The sequence below is a fragment of the Tamandua tetradactyla genome, chromosome 13 (assembly GCF_023851605.1).
Source record: "Tamandua tetradactyla isolate mTamTet1 chromosome 13, mTamTet1.pri, whole genome shotgun sequence".
NCBI classification, from domain to species: domain Eukaryota; kingdom Metazoa; phylum Chordata; class Mammalia; order Pilosa; family Myrmecophagidae; genus Tamandua; species Tamandua tetradactyla.
In genome coordinates, this window is record NC_135339.1 from 84,476,829 (window position 1) to 84,500,026 (window position 23,198).

At 38.7% G+C, this 23,198-nt stretch overlaps 1 protein-coding gene and 1 pseudogene across 25 annotated transcripts in view; both read right to left on the bottom strand.

Moving 5' to 3' along the window:
• Positions 1-23,198, bottom strand: part of ATE1 (arginyltransferase 1) — a 248,009-nt gene that overhangs the window by 158,738 nt on the left and 66,073 nt on the right. The gene's annotated exons all lie outside the window — the stretch shown is intronic.
• Positions 10,243-21,915, bottom strand: LOC143654592 (solute carrier family 38 member 6 pseudogene; annotated as a pseudogene).

The following is a 23,198-nucleotide window of genomic DNA, read 5'->3' on the forward strand; positions in this document are numbered from 1 at the left end:
AACACCGGAACTGACACCAATACTCTAAACTGCTAATAGACTTGAAGCCTACTCATCTATCTAAGAAACTAGACTGCTCCAACTATGTTATGAGAAATAAAACAATTTGGTATACATTACTGAATTTTGTGAAAACCATCTTATAAATGTAAGCCCTGAGACTTACAGGATATTTAAGTGACCACTGGAAACCACATATTGGAGAAAGGTTTGATATACTTTGTATGTAAACAAAGTATACAAATCAACAAAAGAGGAAACAACTCAATTATAAAACAGGCAAAGGACATGAACAGATTTTTTCTGAAGAACAATACAAACGGCAAAAAGCACATGAAGTGATGCTCATCTTCATTAGCTGTAAGGGAAATGCAAATCAAAATTACAGTGAGATATCACATCATACCTATAAGAATGGCTGCTATTAAACAAACAGAAAACTACAAATGTTGTGGAGGATATAGAGAAATTGGAACATTTATTCATTGTGGGTGGATATGTATAATGGTACAGCCACTGTGGAAGATAGTTTGGTGGTTCCTCAGAAAATTAAATATCGAGTTGCTCTATGACCTGTCAATAGTACCCCTTGGTCTACACTCAGAACCGAAAGCACTGGCACAAACAGACATTTGCACACTGATATTCACAGTGGCACTACAACTGCCAAAAGATGGACACAATCCAAGTGTCCATTAATAGACTAGTGGATAAACAAAATGTGGTATATATGTACTGTCATGGTCAGGGACATGTGTCAACTTGACCAAGTTGTGGTACCTGTTTGGTTGGGCAAGTGCTGGCCTGTCTGTTGCAATGAGGACATTTCATAGAATTAGATCATGATCATGTCAGCTGCATCCACAGCTGATTCCATTTGTAATAAGCCAAAGGGGAGTGTCTTCGGCAATGAATGATGGTTAATCTAATCACAGGAAGCCTTTCAAGAAGGATTCAGAAGAGACAGGTTCTATTCCTGCTTTGGATGGCGAGCCTCTCCTGTGGAGTTCGTCCAGACCCTCCATCGGCGTCATCGGCTTCACAGCCTGCCCTGCTGATTTTGGACTCTGCATTCCCACGATCACGTGAGACACTTCAATAAATTTCATATTTGCGAGTGTTCCCTGTTGATTCTGTTTCTCTAGAGAACCCTAACTAATACACATACGATGGAAAATTATGAATCAGTAAGACGAAATTAAGTCTTGTAACATATGACAACATGGATGAAACTTGAGGACATAATGCTGAAGAAAGCTAGATACAAAACTATAAACTGTATGGTATAGTTTCACTATTATGACACTGGTAAAGATGTAGGGGGCTAAAAAGTACAATGACTGAGGAGGAGAATGGCAAACTGTTGTATACACATGATGGAATATTGTACGGTTACAAAAAGGAACGAAGTCATGAGGCATACACGTAACAAAGTCGTGAGGCATGTAATGAAGTGAATGAACCTTGGGGACATTATGTAGTGCAAAATTAGCCAGAAACAAAAGAACAAATATGGTATGGTCTCTTTTAGAAAATATTTAAAAGAAAACTGGAGCCTAGATTGTATGTTCTTATAGCAGTCACACTCATTCAAGAGTTGTAAATATATTCCTAGATTCTGAGATGTTGTGCTATATGTGTATAAGCGGGTATTTCCCTGGAACTTTGGGAACCTCTGTGACACCTAAGACTCAGGGCTGGAGTTCTGTAGCTCTCAAAGTTAGCACTGCTACATATAACAACAATTAAAGTAACCAAAAAAGAAGTCAGCCTTCAATTAGAGATAAAAGTGAACAGAATTTGGTTGGGACTAAGGTAAATCAGAATACAAGGTAAAGGATGATAGTGCATGTAGGAGACCAAAGGCAGAGAGGTTTATTGGGCCTAGAATCTAAATCTTCTGTAACACACAATCTAAATCAACCTGTCTGGATAGATCACTTATAAGGATCCAAACACATAGAGCCCAGAACGGAAACAAGGGCTTGTAATTATGTATGGCTTAATATAATACCTGGAAACATCCAAGACTATGGTGGGCTGATATTTAAAAAGTATTGGTAGAGGCCTCTTGACTTTCTCACCCCTGTATTTGAGAGTGCCCCTGTGTTCTGTCACATGCGTACCTCATAAATATGCAATCTGTTTACTCTATGCTGTGCTGTACCCTTGAATTCTCTCACAGCATGGGTATAAGAAAACCTGGGAACCAAAATCCAGCAACATGTTTTGGCAAGTCAGCCAGAAGGACATTCCCTCCTCCAACCGTCTGGACTGAGAAAATGGAAGATGTCAACAATCAATATAATAGGCACAGCCCTCCAATGAGACCCTCAATTACAATACCATCCTCCAGTCTGTAAAAGAAAGGGAAAGTAATCAGAAATTTCCTAAGCCCAGATGTTTATAGCTTTCTATCAAGACAAGGACCTGAGAATGACTTGTTGCTTGTATTATGTCTGTCTCAATTTCTATTAGAAAATAAGATCTTAATAATCTCCTTTTAAAACTTGTTTACTAAATGCCATAAGAAAATGTATCACCAAGTCAGTTAATTATAATAAGCTAAAGGAGGTCACTGGGGGAAAGAGGAAAACCCACCCTGCTCCAGGGAAGGTTAGTGGAAACCCTAAGGATATATACTAACGTAAACCTGGATTCCTGGGAAAGTCGAGTTTTGCTGAGCACCCATTTCATCAGTTAATCTGTTCCTGACATTTGGAGAAAGCTGCAAAAACTCTTCATGTGTCCACAAACTCTCATTAATGACTTATTAAAAATCTTTTCTATCTTTAGCAATCAAAACAAGGCCAAGAAGGAGGAGAAGGCAAACAGAGGTAAGCAAAATACAGAGAATAGGTTCAGCTTACTGCATTTGCTGTTAACAGCAGCCTGACTTCTTGAGATCACCCAAATTATGGCTCCAAGCCTCAAGGGCCTTGCTTCAACTGTAAGTCAGAGGGCCACTAGCAAAGAGGGTGCCAGAAACCTCAAAACAACCCTCAACATCGGGACCCACCAGAGTCTTGCCCCAGGTGCCAGCACGTGCTTGAAGCCCAGGAACTGTGCTGTCTCTGGCAGGAGGGGCAGGACAGCCCCCTCAATCCCTGCTCATGGCAAGTAAAGAAGACTGAGGGTGCCCAAGGTTGCATATAGCCCTGCAGACTTCACATCTAACCCACTCGAGGAGCCCCAGATGACATCGATGTGACAGGTAAGATTATTAGTTTCTTAATTACCACTAGAGCCACTGTCCTAAACTGCCACTCTGGGCCTACCTCCACTTGGACTTGTGTAATTGATGGTAAAGCCAAAATCAAAACCTTCACTAAATCCTCTCCTTTGTAAGCTTGGAGACATTCTGGTATTCCAACAATTTCTCATTATCCCTGAATGCCCCACCCCCTTTCTAGGGAGGGACCTTCTTCATTCCTTGGAGGCCACTTTAAGACTAGTAAACCCAGTTAGTGTTTACCCCCTTGTTTGCCCTGAGGCCCCTACTACATCAAGGCTTCTTGGCATCCCAAAGGAGATCCATGTGCAAATAAACCTGTCTGCATAAGATGTGGGCATCCTGCGGTGACCCTGCTAAGTAAGCTGCGTGCATTCAAGTTCTCAATCCTAGATCTTAAAAACACATTTTCAGATTTAAAAAAAAAAAGCCCTCTTCACCCTAACATTCAATACCTATTTTAAATAGCAGGGATTTAATAATAAAATTTCCACCCAGCTCAATTAGACAGTGCTGCTTAATTAGAGCAGCACTCCTCAACTGGAGTTTCAAAATACCCCCACATCTTTAAAAATGCCTTTGCAGCAGACCTCATTTTGTGAACTAACAGATTCCCAAATATGAAAGTAAATTTTGTTTGTTGTAGTCACTGCTGACTGAATGGATATAGAATGTTATAAAAGGTTTATGATAGTAAATTCTGTCATAGTCAATGTTAATCAAATCTAATAAGCCTGTTTATAATATTATTAAAAAAACTTTTGTGTAAAATTGCATTTACCGCTGAGTGAGACTAGCCAAAAACTAAAGGACAAATACTGTATGGTCTCACTGATATGAACCGACATTAGTGAATAAACTTGGAATATGTCGTTGGTAACAGAGACCATCAGGAGATACAAACAGGGTAAGATAGTGGGTAATTGGAGCTGAAGGGATACAGACTGTGCAACAGGATTGGATACAAAAACTCAGAAATGGACAGCACAATACTACCTAACTGTAATGTAATTAGTTAAAACACTGAATGAAGCTGCATGTGAGAATGATAGAGGGAGGAGAGCTGGGGACATAAATGAAATCAAAAAGAAAGATAGATGTTAAAGATCGAGATGGTATAATCTAGGAATGCCTAGAGTGTATAATAATAGTGAAATGTACAATGTAAAAATTTTAAAAATGTTTTGGCATGAGGAAGAACAAAGGAATGTCATTACTGCAGGGTGCTGAAAATAGATGGTAATTAATACTTTAAAATGTCACCTTATGTGTGAGACTAAAGCAAAAAATGTTTGTTACAAAATTCAGATTTTGACTAGAGCATTTCCTAATATAACTCATGTAGATAGTTTGATTGAATGTCATAAGTACTTGGAATCTCAGGTAGGGCATGAGATTTTGTTGGTTATGATCCCCCGATGAATCCCAGAATGATTTGATCAGTGATCAGTGACTGGAAAAGTATTTGCAAGCCCCCTTCGGGGAATGGTGAGAGTGGGGAGAAATTCAACTTCCCCAAGTTGAATTCTTGATATTCTCACAAGCAGTGTGGACAACCAAAGCTATAGGCTGAGCCCCCAGTCTTGGGTTTGTTCACATGAAACTCAACCCCACAAAGGATAGGTCAAGTCTACTTAAAATTTAGGCCTAAGAGTCACCCCCAAGAGAGCCTCTTTTGTTGCTCAGATGTGGCCTCTCTCTCCAGCCAATATGATGAGCAGTCTCACCACCCTCCCCGTCTCTGCATGGGACATGACTCCCAAGGGTGTGGACCTTCCTGGCAACGTGGGACAAAGATCCTAGAATGAGCTGAGACTCAGCATCAAAGGACTGAGAAAAACCCTAGAATGAGCTGAGAATTAACATCAAGGAATTGAGAGAACCTTCTCCACCAAAAGGGGGAAGAGTAAAATGAGACAAAGTGTCAATGGCTGAGAGATTCCAAACAGAGTCGAGAGGTTATTCTGGAGGTTATTCTTACGCATTAAGTAGATATCACCTTGTTGTTCAAGATGTAGTGGAGAGGCTGGAGGGAATTGCCTGAAAATGTAGTGCTGTGTTCCAGTAGCCATGTTTCTTGATGATGATTGAACAATGATATAGCTCTCACAATGAGACTCTGTGAATGTGAAAACCTTGTCTGATGCTCCTTTTAGCTACTATATCAACAGAAGAGTAGAACATATGGAATAAAAATAAATAATGGGGGAACAAATGTTAAAATAAATTCAGTTTGAATTAGTGGTAAATGAAAGTGAGGGGTAAGGGATATGGTACATATAGTTTTTTTTTTTCTCTATTATCATTTTATTTCTTTTTCTGTTGTCTTTTTATTTCTTTTTCTAAATCAATGCAAATGTACTAAGAAATGATGAATATGCAACTATGTGATGATATTAAGAATTACTGATTGTATACGTAGAATGGAATGATATCTAATGTTTTGTTTGTTAATTTTTTTAATTAATAAAAAGTTTTAAAAAATTGCATTTACCTAAAAAACTAGAATTTAATTTTCTCCCTATTAAAATAATGTAGACTGTCAATCTGCTCTTAATGAAAAGTTATAAAAAGTTTCTCTTTTTATACCATCTGAGTACTCTGTATAAATGTTTACGTTGACCTTCTCATTCTTTATTTCAGAAGACAAGTCTTCTCAGTCTTAAGGAAAACTGTTACAAAGAATTTGTTCTCTGACCTTGTAAATGTGAGGTGCTAAAACAGTAGTGTTAAGAAAATATTACAATAACTAAAAGAAAATTTCCAGCCTCTATTAAGCTAAAATTTCTCATATATTTAGAAGTTGTATAAAATTCTTAAGAACTTAATACTTGCCTGTATAATAACCAAATTTACTTGTTAGTTACAGTACAGGCTTCTCTAAAAGTACACGTAGGTGATGAGCGATATATCAGAAATTCACCTTCAACAAAAGAGCTTTAAAAGAGAAACAAGGCAAGTATACAAAACTGTGTTCTACCTATTAATTAACCTAACCCTACTAAATGTATAAAAGCAAAACAGGATAAAAGTTCTGCTGTAGGTTGTTGAATATTTTTATTTCTAAAAGTAGCTTCATTAGCCAAAAAACAAAGAAAGCAAAGTTTGTGATAGTTAGCCAACGTAGAATGAAGCCAAAGCCCTACTCCCAAGGACTTTTGCTCAAAAAGCAGAGGTGATTACACTCACCTGAGCTCTATCTAGACCTAAGAAAACGGAAAAAGCTATGTCTTCCTAGCCCTGCATGCTCACGCATTAGTGTAGAAAGAATGAGGCTTTCTCCCAATTAACCACCCCCAAGAAATACTCAATCTCTTAAATGCCATGCTCTTGCCAACAAAAATAGCAGTAGGGCACGGCTCTGGTCATAAAAAAATAATACCAATATCTCTCCATGATATAACCAGGCGGACAAAACAGCCAAAGCTGCAGCCCCATCAATCAAATTCTAAAGCCTCATTCCTGAACCCCTTAACTTGCCACAAACACTCTCTTATTCACCAGTTTACGTAGGAACAAGTGGTCCAGCTAAAATTCACTGTTGGACCTGAAGGATGGTCATGTCCTTTCCTTTTCCCTAGTCTCATTTAGCTAAGGCCTCTCTTAGGCCTGCTCAATTCTATCCTCCTCCTGCTATTAATTGGCACATTTCAGTGTTCAACTTCTGACCAAGTTCGTTTCTTCCACATTAGAAACTTTTCAGAACAAACTTCTGGCCAGAGGTTACACTGCTGTTCCCCTTGCTCAACCAGCTACCTTCAATAGCATAGCTAGAGATTTCTTAACTTCCACAAGTAGGGCATACGACCCCACTAATAGCCTGAAGCAATTATAAAAGACCATCAGCCCAAATTCCCTTAAGATTGAGGGTAACTAGAAGGGAAATTATGCAGGGATAGATTTAGGGTGGTGACTGGCTAAGTAAAGGGAAACTCCAAAAGCAGAGAAGCGTATCTCTGAGAACAACAACAACAAAACACCGAGCAGCCAAAGGACCCTGACCTGAGTGAGTCATCTACAGAGAAAGATGAAGCCAACCAACCTACCCTCCAAAACACACTATCTACCACCACACATTGCCCTGGAAAGGAGGAGGATAGGAGGAAGAGCCCAAAACAAGTGAGGGGAAAGGGAAGTAAATAAAGCTAATCTATAAAAGCAAATGGCCTCATAATACCTTCTGCCTCTCACCTTTCTCACCTGTCTTTGTAAGAGTGCCCACATGATCTGTCACATGTATACCTCATAAATTTTCTATCTGCTTTTTAAAAAAAGAAGTATTAGTAGAGTACCTTGAGGAACTGGAGAAAAAATATGGAAATTTAAAAATTTCCCACCTGGGAAATCCCTGGAACTCTCTGAAACATTCAGGACTCCCAAGAAAATAGGGAAGTCCTTGATTTTAAGGTTTCCCCTCAAATTGATTTTCTTTATGGAGAAGCTAAGACTATTTATAATTATGCCTAAGAGTTGCTCCCAGGAAACTTCTTTGGTTGCTCAAATATGGCCTCTTTCTCTCTAAGCACAACTCTGCAAGGAAAATTACTACCCTTCCTGCTACAGGGGCCATGATGCCCAGGAATGAGCCTGGCCTTGGCACCATGGGATCAACAATGCCTTCCAGACTAAAAAGGGGAAAAGAAATGTAACAAAATAAGGTATCAGTGGTTGGGAGAGGTCAAACGGAATCAAGAGGCTACTCTTATGATGTTCAGCTAGATACTGCTAATTACCACAGCTGACCATACCCCATCTAACAACATTCTTGTTAACTCTATGGAACACCTAGGGCTCTACCTGAGACTCTACAAAAGTTTCATGCACTAAGTTTACCCTCCTGAAATCTGTAATCTCTAGAGGGTTCTTGGGCCAGACAAATTCTGAAACCCAGATGGGCCAACCTCTCCAATCATATCAACTAATTCCATCCCCCTCTTCTATACTGCTGGCACCCCTTTTCAACATGAAAAAGTTAGAATGGCATGGCCCAGAGACCCCTATAGATTAGGAGTAGGATCAAAGTTGGAGGAGGACTTATAACAGTAGATAGGATTTAACAAAGAAGCATGACTACTGAATCAGTATAAAGATTTTTCAAGGTTCCAGTGTTTTGGAGAGCTAGAAGGAAAAACCCATATCAAACTTTGAAATCTGTTCTGTATAACTACTAACTAAAACATAGTTTTAAAATGATTGCTTTTTTTGTTCCCATATATATGTTATATTTCACAATGAAAAACATTTTATTTTTTTAAAAAAAGACAACAAAATGCAATATGGGGCTCATGAAATTAGTAAAGACTACAGTGAAAGGTAATAGTAATTGATGCCAGTGAATGTGTGGTGAGATAGGCGCTGTCCTGTACTACTGGAAACTGTTTTGGAAGGCAATGTAATATAGATCTTGAGCCACTGAAACATGAAAGAAAAAAAAAGTATTCATAGAATTCCTTGAGGGACTTGAGAAAAAAATATGGAACTACTAAACTATGCCACCTGGGAAACCCCTTGTACTCTCTCAAACATTAGAGACTCTTAAAAAATAGACCAAGCCCTTGATTTTGAGGCTTGCCCTTACAGAACTTATTTTTATAGGGGAGAAGCTAAGGCTACCCATAATTATGCCTAAGAGTTACTTCCAGGAAACCTCTTTCATTACTCAAATGTGGCTTCTCTATCTTTCTCTCTCTCTCTCTCTAAGCCTAACTCTGCAACGAAAATCATTACCCTACTCCCTGTGTAGAACATGACACCCAGGGGTGAAAGTCTTCCTAACAAAGTGGAACATTACTCCCAGGGATGAGCCTGTTCCAGGCACCATGGATTGGCAATGCTTTCCAGACCAAAAGTGGGAAAAGAAATGTAACAAAATAAGGTATCAGTGGCTAAGAGAGGTCAAATGGAGCTGAGAGGCTATTCTGGAGGATGCAAGCTTAAGCTAGATAGTTGCTAATTGCCACGGTTTGCCAAACCCCAACCATCATCATTCCTGTTAACCCTAAAGAACACTGTTTTAGTTGGTTAAAGCTGCCAGAATGCAATATACTAGAAACAAAATGGCTTTTAAAAAGGGAATTTATTAAGTTGCAAGTTTAGAGTTCTATGGCTGTGAAAATGTCTAAATTAAGGCACCAACAAGAGATTACCTTCACTCAAGAAAGGCTAATGCCATCTGGAACACCTCTATCAGCTGGGAAGGCATGTTACTGCTATCTGCTGTGGTCTATGGCTTCTGCACATGTCTGTCAGTTGGGATGGCACATAGCAATGTCTGCTAGCTTTCACTCCTGGCTTCTCATTTCCTAAGGATTCCCTGGGGATGTTTATCTGTTTCAACTCCAAAGGACTCTGGCTGTGTGGGCTCTAAAGCTTTTCCAAAATGGTTCCCTCTTAAAGAACTCCAGTAAGCAATCTCATCTTGAATGGGTGGAAACACACTTCCATGGAAACCACCTAATGAAAAGGTCCCATCCACAACTGGGTGGGTCACATGTCCATGGAAACTAATTAATCAAAAAGATCTCACCCAACAATATTGACTGAGGATAAAAGAACATGGCTTTTACGGGGTACACAATATCTCAAATTGGCACAAACACTCAGGGCTCTGAGATTCCACAAAAGTTTCATGTATTAAGTTTACTTTACAGAAACCTAAAATCTTCAGATGGTTCCTAGGCCAGATAAATCCTGAAACCCCGAGGCACCAGTCACTCCAAGAACATCAACCAGTGCCATTCTCCTACTCATATTATCAATCCAAGAACACAGTATGCCCTTCCATTTATTTAAATAGCCCTCTGTGCGGGTTTGAAAGGACGTATGCCCCCTAGAAAAGCCGTGTTTTAATCAAAATCCCATTCCCTATTCAATACTGTATGTTTGAAACTATAATCAAATCATACCTGGATGATATGATTTAGTCAAGAGTGGTTGTTAAACTGGATTAGGTGATGACATGTCTCCACCCATTTCGATGGGTCTTGATTAGTTTCTGGAGTCCTATAAAAGAGGAAACATTTTGGAGAAAGAGGGAGATTCAGAGAGAGCAGAGCAGAACAACATAGCCACGAGCCAGCGACCTTTGGAGATGAAGAAGGAAAATGCCTCCCGGGGAGCTTCATGAAATGGGAAGCCAAGAGAAGAAGCTAGCAGATGGCGCCATGTTCGCCATGTGCCCTTCCAGATGAGAGAGAAACCTTAACCATGTTCACCATGTACCCTTCTACTTGAGAGAGAAACCCTGAACTTTCGCAGCCTTCTTGAAGCAAGATATCTTTCCCTGGATATCTTTGACAGGACATTTCTATAGACTTGTTTTAATTGGGACTTTTTTTGACCTTAGAACTTGCAACTTATTAAATTCCCCTTTTAAAAAGCCATTCCATTCCTGGTATATTACAGGGGGATGAAGAAACAGCCTCCATGATTTCTTTCAGCAATTTCTCACAGTTTTCTGTGTACAGGTCTTTTGTATCCTTAGTTAAATTTATTCCTAATTATTTTATTCTTTTGGTTGCTATTGTAAATGGCTTTTTTTTTCTTAATTTCCTCCTCAGGTTGCTTATTACTAGTGTATAAAAATACTACTGATCTTTGGGTGTTGATATTGTTTCCTACCACCGTGCTGTACACATTTATTAGGTCTAGTAGCTCTGCTGTAGATTTTTAGGGATTTTAGACATATAGTATCATATCATCTGCAAACAGTGAGAGTTTTACTTCTTACTTTCCAATTTGGGTGCCTTTTATTTCTTTTTCTTGTCTAATTGCTCTGGCTAGAAGTTTCAGCACAATGTTGAATGACAATGGTGACAGGGGACATGCTTGTCTTATTCCTGATCTTAGAGGCAGGTTTCAGTCTTTCCCCACTGAGGATGATGTTAGCTGTGGGTTTTTCCTATATCCTCTTTATCATGTTGAAGAAGTTCCCTTCTATTCCTATCCTTTGAAGTGTTTTCATCAAGAAAGGATGTTGAATTTTGTCAAATGCCTTTTCTGCATCAATCTGAAATGATCATATGTTTTTTCCGCTTTGATTTGTTGATATTGTGTATTACATCAATTAATTTTCTTATGTTGAACCATCTTTGCATACCGGGAATAAATTCCACTTGATCATGGTGTATTCATTTAATGTGCTGCTCAATTAGATTTGCAAGTATTCTGTTGAAGATTTTTGCATCTATATTCATTACAGAGATTGAAAGGATTTATGTACCCTAGAAAAGTCATGTTTTAATCTTGTAGGAGTAACCACTTCTTTTAATCCCTACCTATTCAATAATGTAGGTTGGAAACTTGATTAGGTTATCTCCATGGAAATGTGACTCACCCACTTGGGGATATTAACCTTTCATTAGATGGAGATTGTGACTCCACCCATTCCAGGTAGGTCTTGGTTAGTTTACTGGAATCCTTTAAAAGAGGAGGTGTTTTGGAAAAGGCTTGAGATTCCAAGAGAGCAGAGCCATGACAGATCCACAAGGCAGGGCCCACTAGCCAGAGACCTTTGGAGATGAAGAAGGAAAATGCTCCTGGGAGAGCTTCACGAAACAAGAAGCTGGGAGAGACAGCTAGCAGACACCACCATGTTCACCATGTACCTTTCCATTTGAGAGAGAAACTCTGAACAGCATCTACCTTCTTGAACCAAGGTATCGTTCCCTGGATGCCTCAGACTGCACATTTCCATAGCCTTGCTTTAGTTGGGACATTTTCACAGTCTTAGAACTGTAAACTAGCAACTTATTAAATTCCCCTTTTAAAGGCCATTCAGTTTCTGGTATATTGTATTCCAGCAGCTAGCTAGCAAACTAGAAGAGTCAGAACTTTCTTTTCTTGTAGTATCTTTGTCTGGCTTTGGTATAGGGTAATGCTGACTTCATGGAAGTTTTCCTTTATCTTCAGTTTTTTTTTGAAGAGTATGAGCAGAGTTAGTATTAATTCTTTCTTGAATGCTTAGTAGAATTCACATGTGAAGTCATCTGGTGCTGGACTTTACTTTTAGGGGAGCATCTTGACGGGTGATTCAATCTCTTTACTCATGACTGGTCTGTTGAGATAATCTATTTCTTCTCCAGTCAGCTGTGGTTGTGCATACCTTTATGGAACTTGTTCATTACATCTACTCTGTCTACTTTATTGGCATATAGGTGCCCATATCCTCTCATCACCTCCTTTATTTCTGCAGGGTCAGTGATTATGTCTTCTTTTCCATTTCTGATTTTATTTATTTGCATCCTCTCTTAATTTTTTATCAATTTGGTTAAGGGTCCATTGATTTTATTGATTTTCTCAAAGAACCAACTTCTGGATTTGTCAATTTTCTCAGTTGTTTTCAATTTCATTTATTTCTGCTCTAATCATCATTACTTCTTTCCTTTTGTTTGCTTGGGGGTTAGTCTGCTGTTCTGTCTCTAGTTCTTCCAACTGAACAGTTAATTCCTCAACTTCTGCTCTTTCTTCTTTTTAATACAGGTATTTAAGCAATAAATTTGTCTCAGCACTGCCTTTGCTGCATCCCATAAATTTTGAAGTGCTGTGTTTTCACTTTCATTTTCCTTGAGATATTTACCGATTTCTCTTAAAATTTCTTCTCGACCCACTGCTTGTTTAAGAGTGTGTTGTTTAGCCTCCATATTGAATTTTTTGCCCTTTGCTGATTTCCAATTTCATTCCACTATGTCCAAGAAAGCATTTTGCATGATTTCAATCTTTTAAAATTTATTGAGATTTCCTTTGTGACCGAGCATATTGTCTATCCTCAAGAATGATCCATGAGCACTTGAGAAAAATGTATATTCTGCTGTACAGGGGTGTGATGTTTTGTAAGTGTCTGTTAAGTCTAGAACATTTATTCTACTACTCAAATTGTTTTGTTTTTCATTATTGATCCTCTGTCTAGATATTCTATCCATTTATGAGTGGGGAATCGAAGTCTCCAACTATTATGTTAGAGGTGTCTATTTCTCCCTCCAGTATTGTCAGTGTTTGCCTCATGTACTTTGGAACACTGTGGTTCAGTGCATAAATATTTATGATTGATATTCTTCTTCTTTAATTGTTCCTTTTATTAATACATAGAGTCCTTCTTTGTCTCTTTTAATTGTTTTACATTTGAAGACTAATTTGTAGGATATCAGTATAGCTATTCCTACTCCTTTCTGATTGTTGTTTGCATGAAATATCTTTTCCTAACCTTTCACTTTCCACCTATTTTTGTCTTTGGGTCTAAAATGAGTCTCTTGTAGATAGCATATAGATGGGTCCTGTTTTTTAATCCATTCTGCTAGTCTGTGTCTTTTGATTTAGGTGTTTAATCCATTAACATTTAGTGTTATTACTGTAAAAGCAGTACTTTCTTCTACCATTTTGTCTTTTGGATTTTATGTTTTACTAATTTTTTTCTCTTTTTACCTTTACTGATAGTTTTCCTTTGTACAGGCTTCTTCAAACCTCTCTCCTTCCTTTTCCTATCTGCCTGTAGTGCTCCCTTTGGTATTTCTTGCAGAGAATTTTAGTCAAAAATTCTCTCAGTGATTGTCTGAAAATATTTTAATCACCCCCTCATTTCTGAAGGACAATTTTGTGGGATATAGAATTCTTGGTTGGCAGTTTCTCTCTTTTAGAATCTTAAATCTATCATACCACTCACTGCCTTCTCATGTCCATGGTTTCTTTTCGAAAAATCCACACATATTCTCATTGGCCTTCCCTTGTATGTGATGGGCTGCTTTTCTCTTCCTGCTTTCAAAATTCTCTTTGTCTTTGACATTTGACAATCTGGGATTAGTAAGTATATTGGAGTATGTCAATTTGGATCTATTCTGTTTGGGGTATGCTGCACTTCTTGGATCTGTAATTTTATGTCTTTCATAAGAGATGAGAAATTTTCAATGATTATTTTATCTATCAGTCTTTCTCCTTTCCCTTTTTTTCTCAAGAAAGTTACATTCTTCAGGAAATTAACCCCTTTCACCCGAGTGTGAAAGCTTAATTCCGCCCTTGCCTGAGGCAGTGCTGGAGCCTGAGAATGCTTCTAGGTCTATAGAATGAGCTGTTAAGGAGCACGAAAAAAGCAAAAAAAAAAGCCTTTTAAGAGTTGGACAATCCTCCTCATTTTTGACAATCCTCAGGTTTGACAATCAAGAGTTTAAGTTGCTACTTTGTTTGGGGTCCAGCCCTTTTCCAGTATTTTGTGCTGTACAACTCAAAAAGACTCTGAGGGTTGTTATTTCCCATCAGCCCCACCCCTTCTCTGCTGGGACAAATACTCCTAGTATCTTTAGTGCTTATTCCAGGTTCATCTCTGCTGGGGGCCTATTTTCAGTAGTCAAAATTCATTACTTAATTCCATAACCAGAGCTTGGTTGAGTTAAGCCCTTACTGCCAGTCAAGTCTGTTTCCTTTTACCTCAGGAAACCAGTCTGTTGTGCCCATGGGGGAGGGGCACAGGCCTTTGTGGCTCGGGGGACTTACAGACTGAGTTTGCTCTCATTCATTCCACCTGGTTCAGGCTGGTATATGCTGTATGTCCAGTAACTGACATACAGTGTACACCAGCAGTTTTTCTGTACTGCTCCTGGCTACTTACTAGCTGCTCTGGAGAATGAACTAAATTGCCATCTCGCCCTGCCTCTCATGACATCTTTGCACTTGAAGTATATCTTGTCTAATTTTAGTATAGCTACTCCTGATTTCTTTTGGTTACAGCTTACATAGATATCTTTTTTTCATCCTTTCACTTTCAATCTATTTGTATCCTTGGGTCTAAAATGAGTCCCTTGCAAGCAGCATATAGATGGGTCATATTTTTAAATCCATTCTGCCAATCGTATCTTTTAATTGGTAAGTTTAGTCAGTTTACATTTAAAGTTACTACTACAAAGGCAGTTCTTGAAACTACCATTTATTCTTTCATTTTTTAATTTGTCTCACCTATGTATTTTTTCCCTCCCTTTCTATCTTTTAAGTTACCCATAATAAAACTCTTCAATTCTGTGCCCTCCCCCAGGCCATTCTCTCCTATCTTTCTTTTTCAACCAGCAAAACTCACTTTTGTATTTCTGCAAGGCCAGTCTCTTGTTAACAAATTCTCTCAGCATTTGTTTGTCTGTGAACATTTTAATCTCTCCCTCACTTTATTTTATTTTATTTTTATTTTTAACTTTTTAATCATATAATATTCTCCCTCACTTTTGAAGGACAATTTTGGTAGATAAATAATTCTTGGCTGGAAATTTTTCTCTTTCAGAATCTTAAATATATCATACCACTGCCTTCTCACCTCCACAGTACCTGTTGAGGAGTTGGAATTCACTCTTATGTGGCTTCCCTGGTACACAGTGAATCACTTTGCTCTTTCTGCTTTGAGGACTTTCTACTTCTCTTCAGTATTTGTCAGTGTGATCAGAATGTGTTTTGGAATGGGTCTATTTGACTTTATTTGGAGGTCGCTGGGCTTCTTTGATGTGTATATTCATGTCATTTATAAGGGTTGGAAAGTTTTCCCCAATTATGTCCTGAAGTAATCTTCAAGTCCTTTACTCCTCTATTTTCCTACTGGGACACCAATGATTCTTATATTTGTGCACTGGAGGACATAATGCTGAACAAAATAAGCCAGAAATAAAAGGATAAATACGATATGATTTCACTAATATGATCCCCTTCAAAAAAAATAATAACTCAGAGTCTTAAAATGTATAAATAAGCGTACCTTTAAATAGGCAAAAGCTAGAGAAGGGAGAATAGTTATATAAAATGTACAGACTAGTTAATGAGATTGTACTTAAAAGTATTGGAATGAATAGCGGTGATGGCAGTTCATTAGTGGCTGTGTTCATTTGCAAGCTGCCAGAATACAATATACCAATACCGGAACTACTTTTATAAAAGGAGAATTTAAGAAGTTAGAAGTTTACAGTTCTAAAGAAGTAAAAGTGTCCAAATTAAGGCACCAACAAGTGGTTACCTTCACTCAAGAAAGGCCGATTGGTCGGAACACCTCTGTCAGCTGGGAAGTCACATGGCTGGCATCTGCTGGTCCCTTGCTCCTGGGTTCCGTTACTTCCAGTCTTAGTCCTTGTGGGGGTTCTTCACTTTGCTTCTCTTGAGCTGGCTTTCATGTCTTGGCTTCCCTTGGCTCTCTCCAGGTTCCAGCTTGCTTAATATCTCATGGCAGCATCTGCTGGGCTCAAAGCATCTCCAACATCCACGTCTCTGTTCTCCAAGTGTCAGCAATGGTGTCAGCTATGCTTTTAAGTTTCTATCAGCTCTCTCTCCGTTGGCTCTGTCATTTCTGACTCTCTCCAAAATGTTTCCTCTTTGTGGGTGTGTCTATCTGTTATTTAAACAAGACCCACCTGAAATAGGTGGAGCGACATCTCCCTCTAATCAAGTCACACAATTGGGTGTGTCAAATCTTTGTGGAGATAATCTAATCAAAAGCTTCTACATACAATATTGGATCAGGATTAAAAGCAAAGGCTGCTCCCAAAAGATTGGATTAGGCTTAAAACATGGCTTTTCTAGGGTATATAATACTTTCAGACCTGCACAGTGAGTTTATAAGTAATGGTGCCATACTGAAAGTGAATATGACTCAAAAAGGTAGTTTAGAGCTAATTAGCACTACTAATCAAGTAAGCTCATGCATGAACTACTTCAAAAGTATGACATTTGTTCAAAGAATTAATAATAGAAGGGTATATGGAAAAAAACTGCTTATTGCATGCTATGGTCTATGTTTAAAAGGAATACATCACTAGTACAACAATACTAGGGGTAAACAATTGGGGGAGGTGCCAAGAGTTAAGGTAAGTTTTGGATTTTCTCTTTGGTGTGGGTGTGTCTATCTGTTATTTTTCTTTTTGGAACAGTGAAAATTGAGAGTAATGATGACTACAGCTAAGTGAGGATACTGTGAAACATTGTTTATTTTGGATAGAATATATACTATATGTATATATCTCAACAAAATCTGCAGATTCAAAACCAAAAAACACAAAAATTTAAGTGCTAGAGAAAATGTGGAGAGAGGTTGGTAGGGTAGCAGAATGGCCCAGCCCCTATGCAGGATAATGGAGTGGATCCACAGTGGCTAAACACAGGGCCACCATATGATTAGGCAAACCTGTTACTGCGAATATATTTGAAAGAACTGAAAGCAGGGACTTCAAAAGACAATTGCACACTAATGTTTATGGGGACATTATTCATGATGTCTCCAGCGAGTGGAGATGGCTGAAGGGTACACTGACTGACATTAACTGAGAAGCAGAAAAGAGAATTAAAATGTATACATATGACAGAATATTGTACATTTACAGAAAGGAAGTTGTGAAGCACACAGCAAGATGAATCAACCATGAGGACATTATGTTAGCAAAATAAGGGAGAAATAAAATAACAAATATTATATGGTCTCTTTTAGAAAATACTTATAAGAAAATTGGGGCCTAGACTAGACTGTAACATTTATTCCTGAGCTTTAAGTGTACTTCTAAATTCTGAGATGCTGAACCTGGTATTTTCTGGAACTATTTAACTTCATTTATTAAACTTAACCAGACAGTAAACCCTGATACTGTCTCAAATATTAGGAAATTCCCAAGCCAATAGGCCACAACCTTGATCTTGAGGCTTGTTCTTGTGAAGCTTATTTATATAGTGGAGAAGCTTAGCCTGCCTATAGTTATGCCTAAGAGTTACTTCCAGAGGACCTCTTTTGTTGCTCAGATATGGCCTCTCTCTCTCTCTCTAAGATCAAGTCTGCAGGTAAAATCATTACCTTCCTCCCTACATGGGACATGACATTCAGGGGTGAAAGTCTTGCTGGCAACATGGGACATGACTCCCAGGTATGAGCCTGGCCCTGGCACTGTAGGATTGACAATGCCTTTCTGAGCAAAAGGGGGGAAAGAATTGTAACAAAATAAGGTATCAGTGGCTGAAAGATTTCAAATAGAGTCAAGAGGTTATTCTGGAGGATACTCTTACACCAGCTTCAGCTAGATATTGCCATTTATGATGGTTTGCCAAAACTAACCAAAACCATCCGTGCCAACCCTAAACAACACCTAGGGTTGGTTCTATCTGAGATTCTACAAAAGTTCCATACACTATGATTACTTTCCAGAAACCTACAACCTCCAGATTGGTTCCTAAGCCAGATAAGTCCTGACACCGAGAGGGGTCAATCTCTCCAGAAGATACGCTAGTTACATCTCCCAAATTCCTGGTATTGACAGCCCTTTTCAACATGAGGAATTTAGAATGGGCACAGTCCAAATACCCAAATAAAGATTGGGAGAATGATCAAAGGGGAGGGAGAAGTTGTAGTAGAGAAGCTGGGATATAACAAATAAGTATGATTGCTGAATCATTATATCAATATTTACTAATTCTTTTCCTGCCAGTGTCTTGGATCGGTTAGAAGGAAAGATGGAGAATTTGGAACTGTAACCCATGCCAGACTCTGAAATCGGTTCTATAGCTAGTCGTTACAACGCACTTTGAAATTTTTTGCTCTTTTTATATATATGTTATATTTCATAATTTTAAAAAAATCATCAAAAAAATAAATAAAAGATGAAACCAAAATCAACCATCATCTCACCACCTACATAGAGACTGTCAGAGCACTGTTAAAAGATTGGTAAGTGTGTGGGTTACTGAGAAGATATTTCTTGTAAGACTCCTCTCTATATGAAATAGCTGGTTTGAGTCATCTCAAATCAGCAGGTCAGCACCGTTCTGGCTGTTCAGTCTCAGACAACCCCATGAAAAAGTACCTTGTCAGCCAGCAGGAGCAATCTGCTCTCCTGTCCTACTGAAAGTGGGGCTAAGCCAGGATGACTTCAAAGATACAAGCCTCAAAGTTCCTCAGGGTATCTGGTTGACCCAGTACACACAGGATAGAAGAATACTCAAAGTTGGAGAAACAGGGCCCAGGGCTAAAACGATCCTGGTCCAGGTTCAGGGTATGCCACCAAACATTCCTGGCCCTGTCTTGTCCTAGATACCAATCAAGGATGTAGTGTCACGGTCAGCTTCATGTGTCAACTTGGTCAAGTGGTGGTACTTGTTTGTCTGGTTGGGTAAGTGCTGGCCTGTCTGTTGCAATGAGGACATTTCACAGAACTAGATCATGGTCACGTGAGCTGCATCCACAGCTGATTCCATTTGTAATCAGCCAAGGAGAGTGTCTTCTGCAATGAGTGTTGCTCAATCTAATCACTGGAAGCCTTTTAAGGAGGATTCAGAAGAGACAGGCTCTCTTCCTGCTTTACCCGGCAAGCCTCTCCTGTGCAGTTGGTCCAGACCCTCCACCAGAATTGCTGGCTTCACAGCCTGCCCTGCGGATTTTGGACTCTGTGTTCCCACGGTCACATGAGACACTTTTATAAATTTTATATCTGCAAGTGTTCCCTGTTGATTCTGTTTCTCTAGAGAACCCTACCTGATACATACTCCAAGAAAGGCACTTAAAGTAATGGGTAGAGGGTGGTATGGTAGGGTAGGAAGTCGTAACTGATACAAGTCCTGGATGCCTGGTCTGGGTCCTGGTTGCCTGGTCTGAGGACAGAACTGTATCAGGTAATAGAAGATATACATTAATGCTAGGGCCCAGCCCCCAGTGATTCTAAACCAACTGGTGTGTACAGCAGAGCTCGTGTACCTCTTCAAAAAATTGCCTAGATGGTTCTAATGGGGAGCCAAGGACCATAGTCATTTGATTTAACAGTGTTTTAGGTCTATGCATCTCCCTTCTGGGGAAAGTGAGATTAAAATAATGAAATTATTGGTCCCAAGTCACCCAGTGAGCTGAGACTTGAGTCCTGATAGCCCATATCCATACTCAACTTCCATATGCCTTAAGAAGGCAGATCAATGCCCTTTAACTATCATGATGCTGAATTCCTTCTCATAAGAGAAGTATTTTGTTGTGGTTGTTAGATATTGTACCTACCTTTAACAACTCTACAGTTCTGGTTCTTAATAAACTTCACACTATCAAGAGCTAAGAGTGCTCACTAATAACCTAGGAAGCATTTCAGTAAAGACTCAGCCTTTTAAAACTAATTGGCATTAATCATTTCTTCAAGTCAAACTGGCTAAGACAAAACACAGCGGGGGTGGTTCTTGTTCTTTTTATAATTAGTGAGACTCCATGAGGAATCGTAGGTGATGTGATTCCCAGGCCTATTTCCCACAGGGTAGAACCAGGCTAAGAACAGAGAGACGATGAGAGCACACCCACATTTCCCTCTGCTGATGTGCAGTTACTGAGTAGGCCTGCTGACAGCTGTGGTGTCTGGCTTGGGAACTGTAGTTCAAGCTGGGGTTGGATTCCTTTGAACAATCACATATTGCTATTGAGCACTTGACATATGCTTAGTCTGAATTCAGATGTGCTGCATCAAATACATACCATATTCTGAAGTTTCAATATTTTTCCATGAGAGAAAATCATTTTTGCTAAGGTTAAAATGAAATAAGCTTGGTAATACAAAAATCAAACATGTTGCTCTACTGGCATCAACTATACCAAATACATAAAGGGCAAGTAAAACAATGATAATATTGAGTGCTAGAGTTTCAGTGAATCCCTGAAAATGAAAAACTGCAGGAAAACATCATCATCAAAGCCTGCCTTGCAGGGAAGTGAATTAGAGGGACCGTCAAAAGCACAGCAAAGAGAACACATAACTTCACAGTCATGACAACATCACGATGTGGCAAGTATTTACTATGTCCTCATAGTAATTGACTCTCGTTTGTCAGAAAAAGTGAGGTATCATTGACTGTACACTTTAGATGATTACATGATATGTGAAAATATAAAATACATAAATTAAAAAAAAAGTGAGGCACCCAAAGAGTGCAGATATAAAATAAATGAGAAAACTTAAAGCAACTGCTGTATTAGTTACCTTCTGTGTTCTTTTCTTTGAAGGGCTTTGATGTTCACAGAATATGGGCAATAGCGAGGTATGGTAAAGAAATGAAAAAAGTCGTGGTTGGAATGGCATTAACATGCTCTTTGGAGAAATGAAAAAGTTTTACTTTATAATCATCTGTAACATCTGAAATCTGGAAGTATTCCTCTATGTAATCTGGAAGTATTCCACTATGCAACTTAATGTCAGAGGACAAAGGATGGACTGTTTTTTAATTGCCACAAGAGCAAAGAACACTATAAAGAAAAATGATAAACTACTTGTATAGCCAAGAAAGACTATTTTGGGAAGAAGTGCAAGAGGGAATACAATTTCAACCTAAATTACTATCAACAATATTTGTCCATCAAGATACCAAGGCCCATTGTGGTATTCAGTTAAAAATTCTAAAACAGAAGCAGGAAGCTCTTATAATTTTTAATTACTAAAGGTTTTAATAATTAAAAAATAATTAAGTTTTAATAATCAAAAGATTAGATGACATAGCTCCAATATTCTGAATTTATTATGGTGCTTGCCACCATTGGATCACCACTTTCCAGGTGATCCAAATGCCAAGAATCTGAGACCTTCATAAAATGTCATGGCAGTCTGAAAACACTTGTACTAAGCAGAAGATAGATTGAGTCAGGAGAGAAACTGTCAGCAGAAGAAACTAAATCCAAAGATACCTGTATTAGCCATAACATAAACTAAGCCAACCATGCCACTTCTCATGATGACATTCATCAAATTAAACACTGAGAAACCAAATGAAACACTTGGGAATGCCTGTCTGTGAAGCATTTGTTTAGTAATGCATTCAACTCGACCATTTCTGCCTCTTCAGGCTGCTGTGCAGAGACATACCAGGCCTGCTCAGCATTCATGCTTTCCCAGGACACCTATGCTGCTTGCTTGTTGTCTGCCAGGGCCATCTGCAGGCCACAACCCTGGCCCTCCCACATCTGCTGTACTAGAGGCAGGATCGCATTGTGATTTTAATTTGCATTTCCCTAAAGACTAATGATGCTCCTTAAACATTTGAATGCCTTCTTTAGTGAAATGTCTAATAAGCCCTTTATCCATTTTTTGGTTTGTTTTAAAAATTTATTTATTAATTTAAAAAATTAAGAACAAACAAAAACATTAACGTATCATTCCATTCTACATATATAATCAGTAATTCTCAATATCATCACATAGTTGCATATTCATCATTTCTTAGAACATTTGCATCAATTCAGAAAAAGAAATAAAAAGACAACCAAAAAAGAAACAAAAAGATAACAGAAAAGAAAATTATACATACCATACCCCTTACCCCTCACGTTCATTTATCACTAGCATTTCAAACTAAATTTATTTTAGCATTTGTTCCCCTTATTCCTTGTTTTAATTCCATACGTTCTACTCGTCTGTTGACATCGTAGATAAAAGGAGCATAAGACACAAGGTTTTCACAATCACAAAGTTACACTGTGAAAGCCATATCATTATTCAATCATCATCAAAAAACATGGCTACTGGAACACAGCTCAATATTTTCAGGCAGTTCCCTCCAGCCTCTCCACTACATCTTGAATAACAAGGTGATATCTACTTAATGCGTAAGAGTAACCTCCAGGATAACCCCTTGACTCTGTTTGGAATCTCTCAGCCATTGACACTTTGTCTCATTTCTCTCTTCCCCCTTTTGGTGGAGAAGGTTTTCTTAATCCCTTGATGCTGAGTCTCAGCTCATTCCAGGATTTCTGTCCCACATTGCCAGGAAGGTCCACACCCCTGGGAGTCATATCCCACGTAGACAGGGGGAGGGTGGTGAGTTTGCTTATTGTGTTGGCTGGAGAGAGAGGCGACATCTGAGCAACAAAAGAGGCTCTCTTGGGGGTGACTCTTAGACCTACATTTTAAGTAGACTTGACCTATCCTTTGCAGGGTTAAGTTTCATATGAATAAACCCCAAGACTGGGGGCTCAGCCTATAGCTTTGGTTGTCCACATTGCTTGTGAGAATATCAA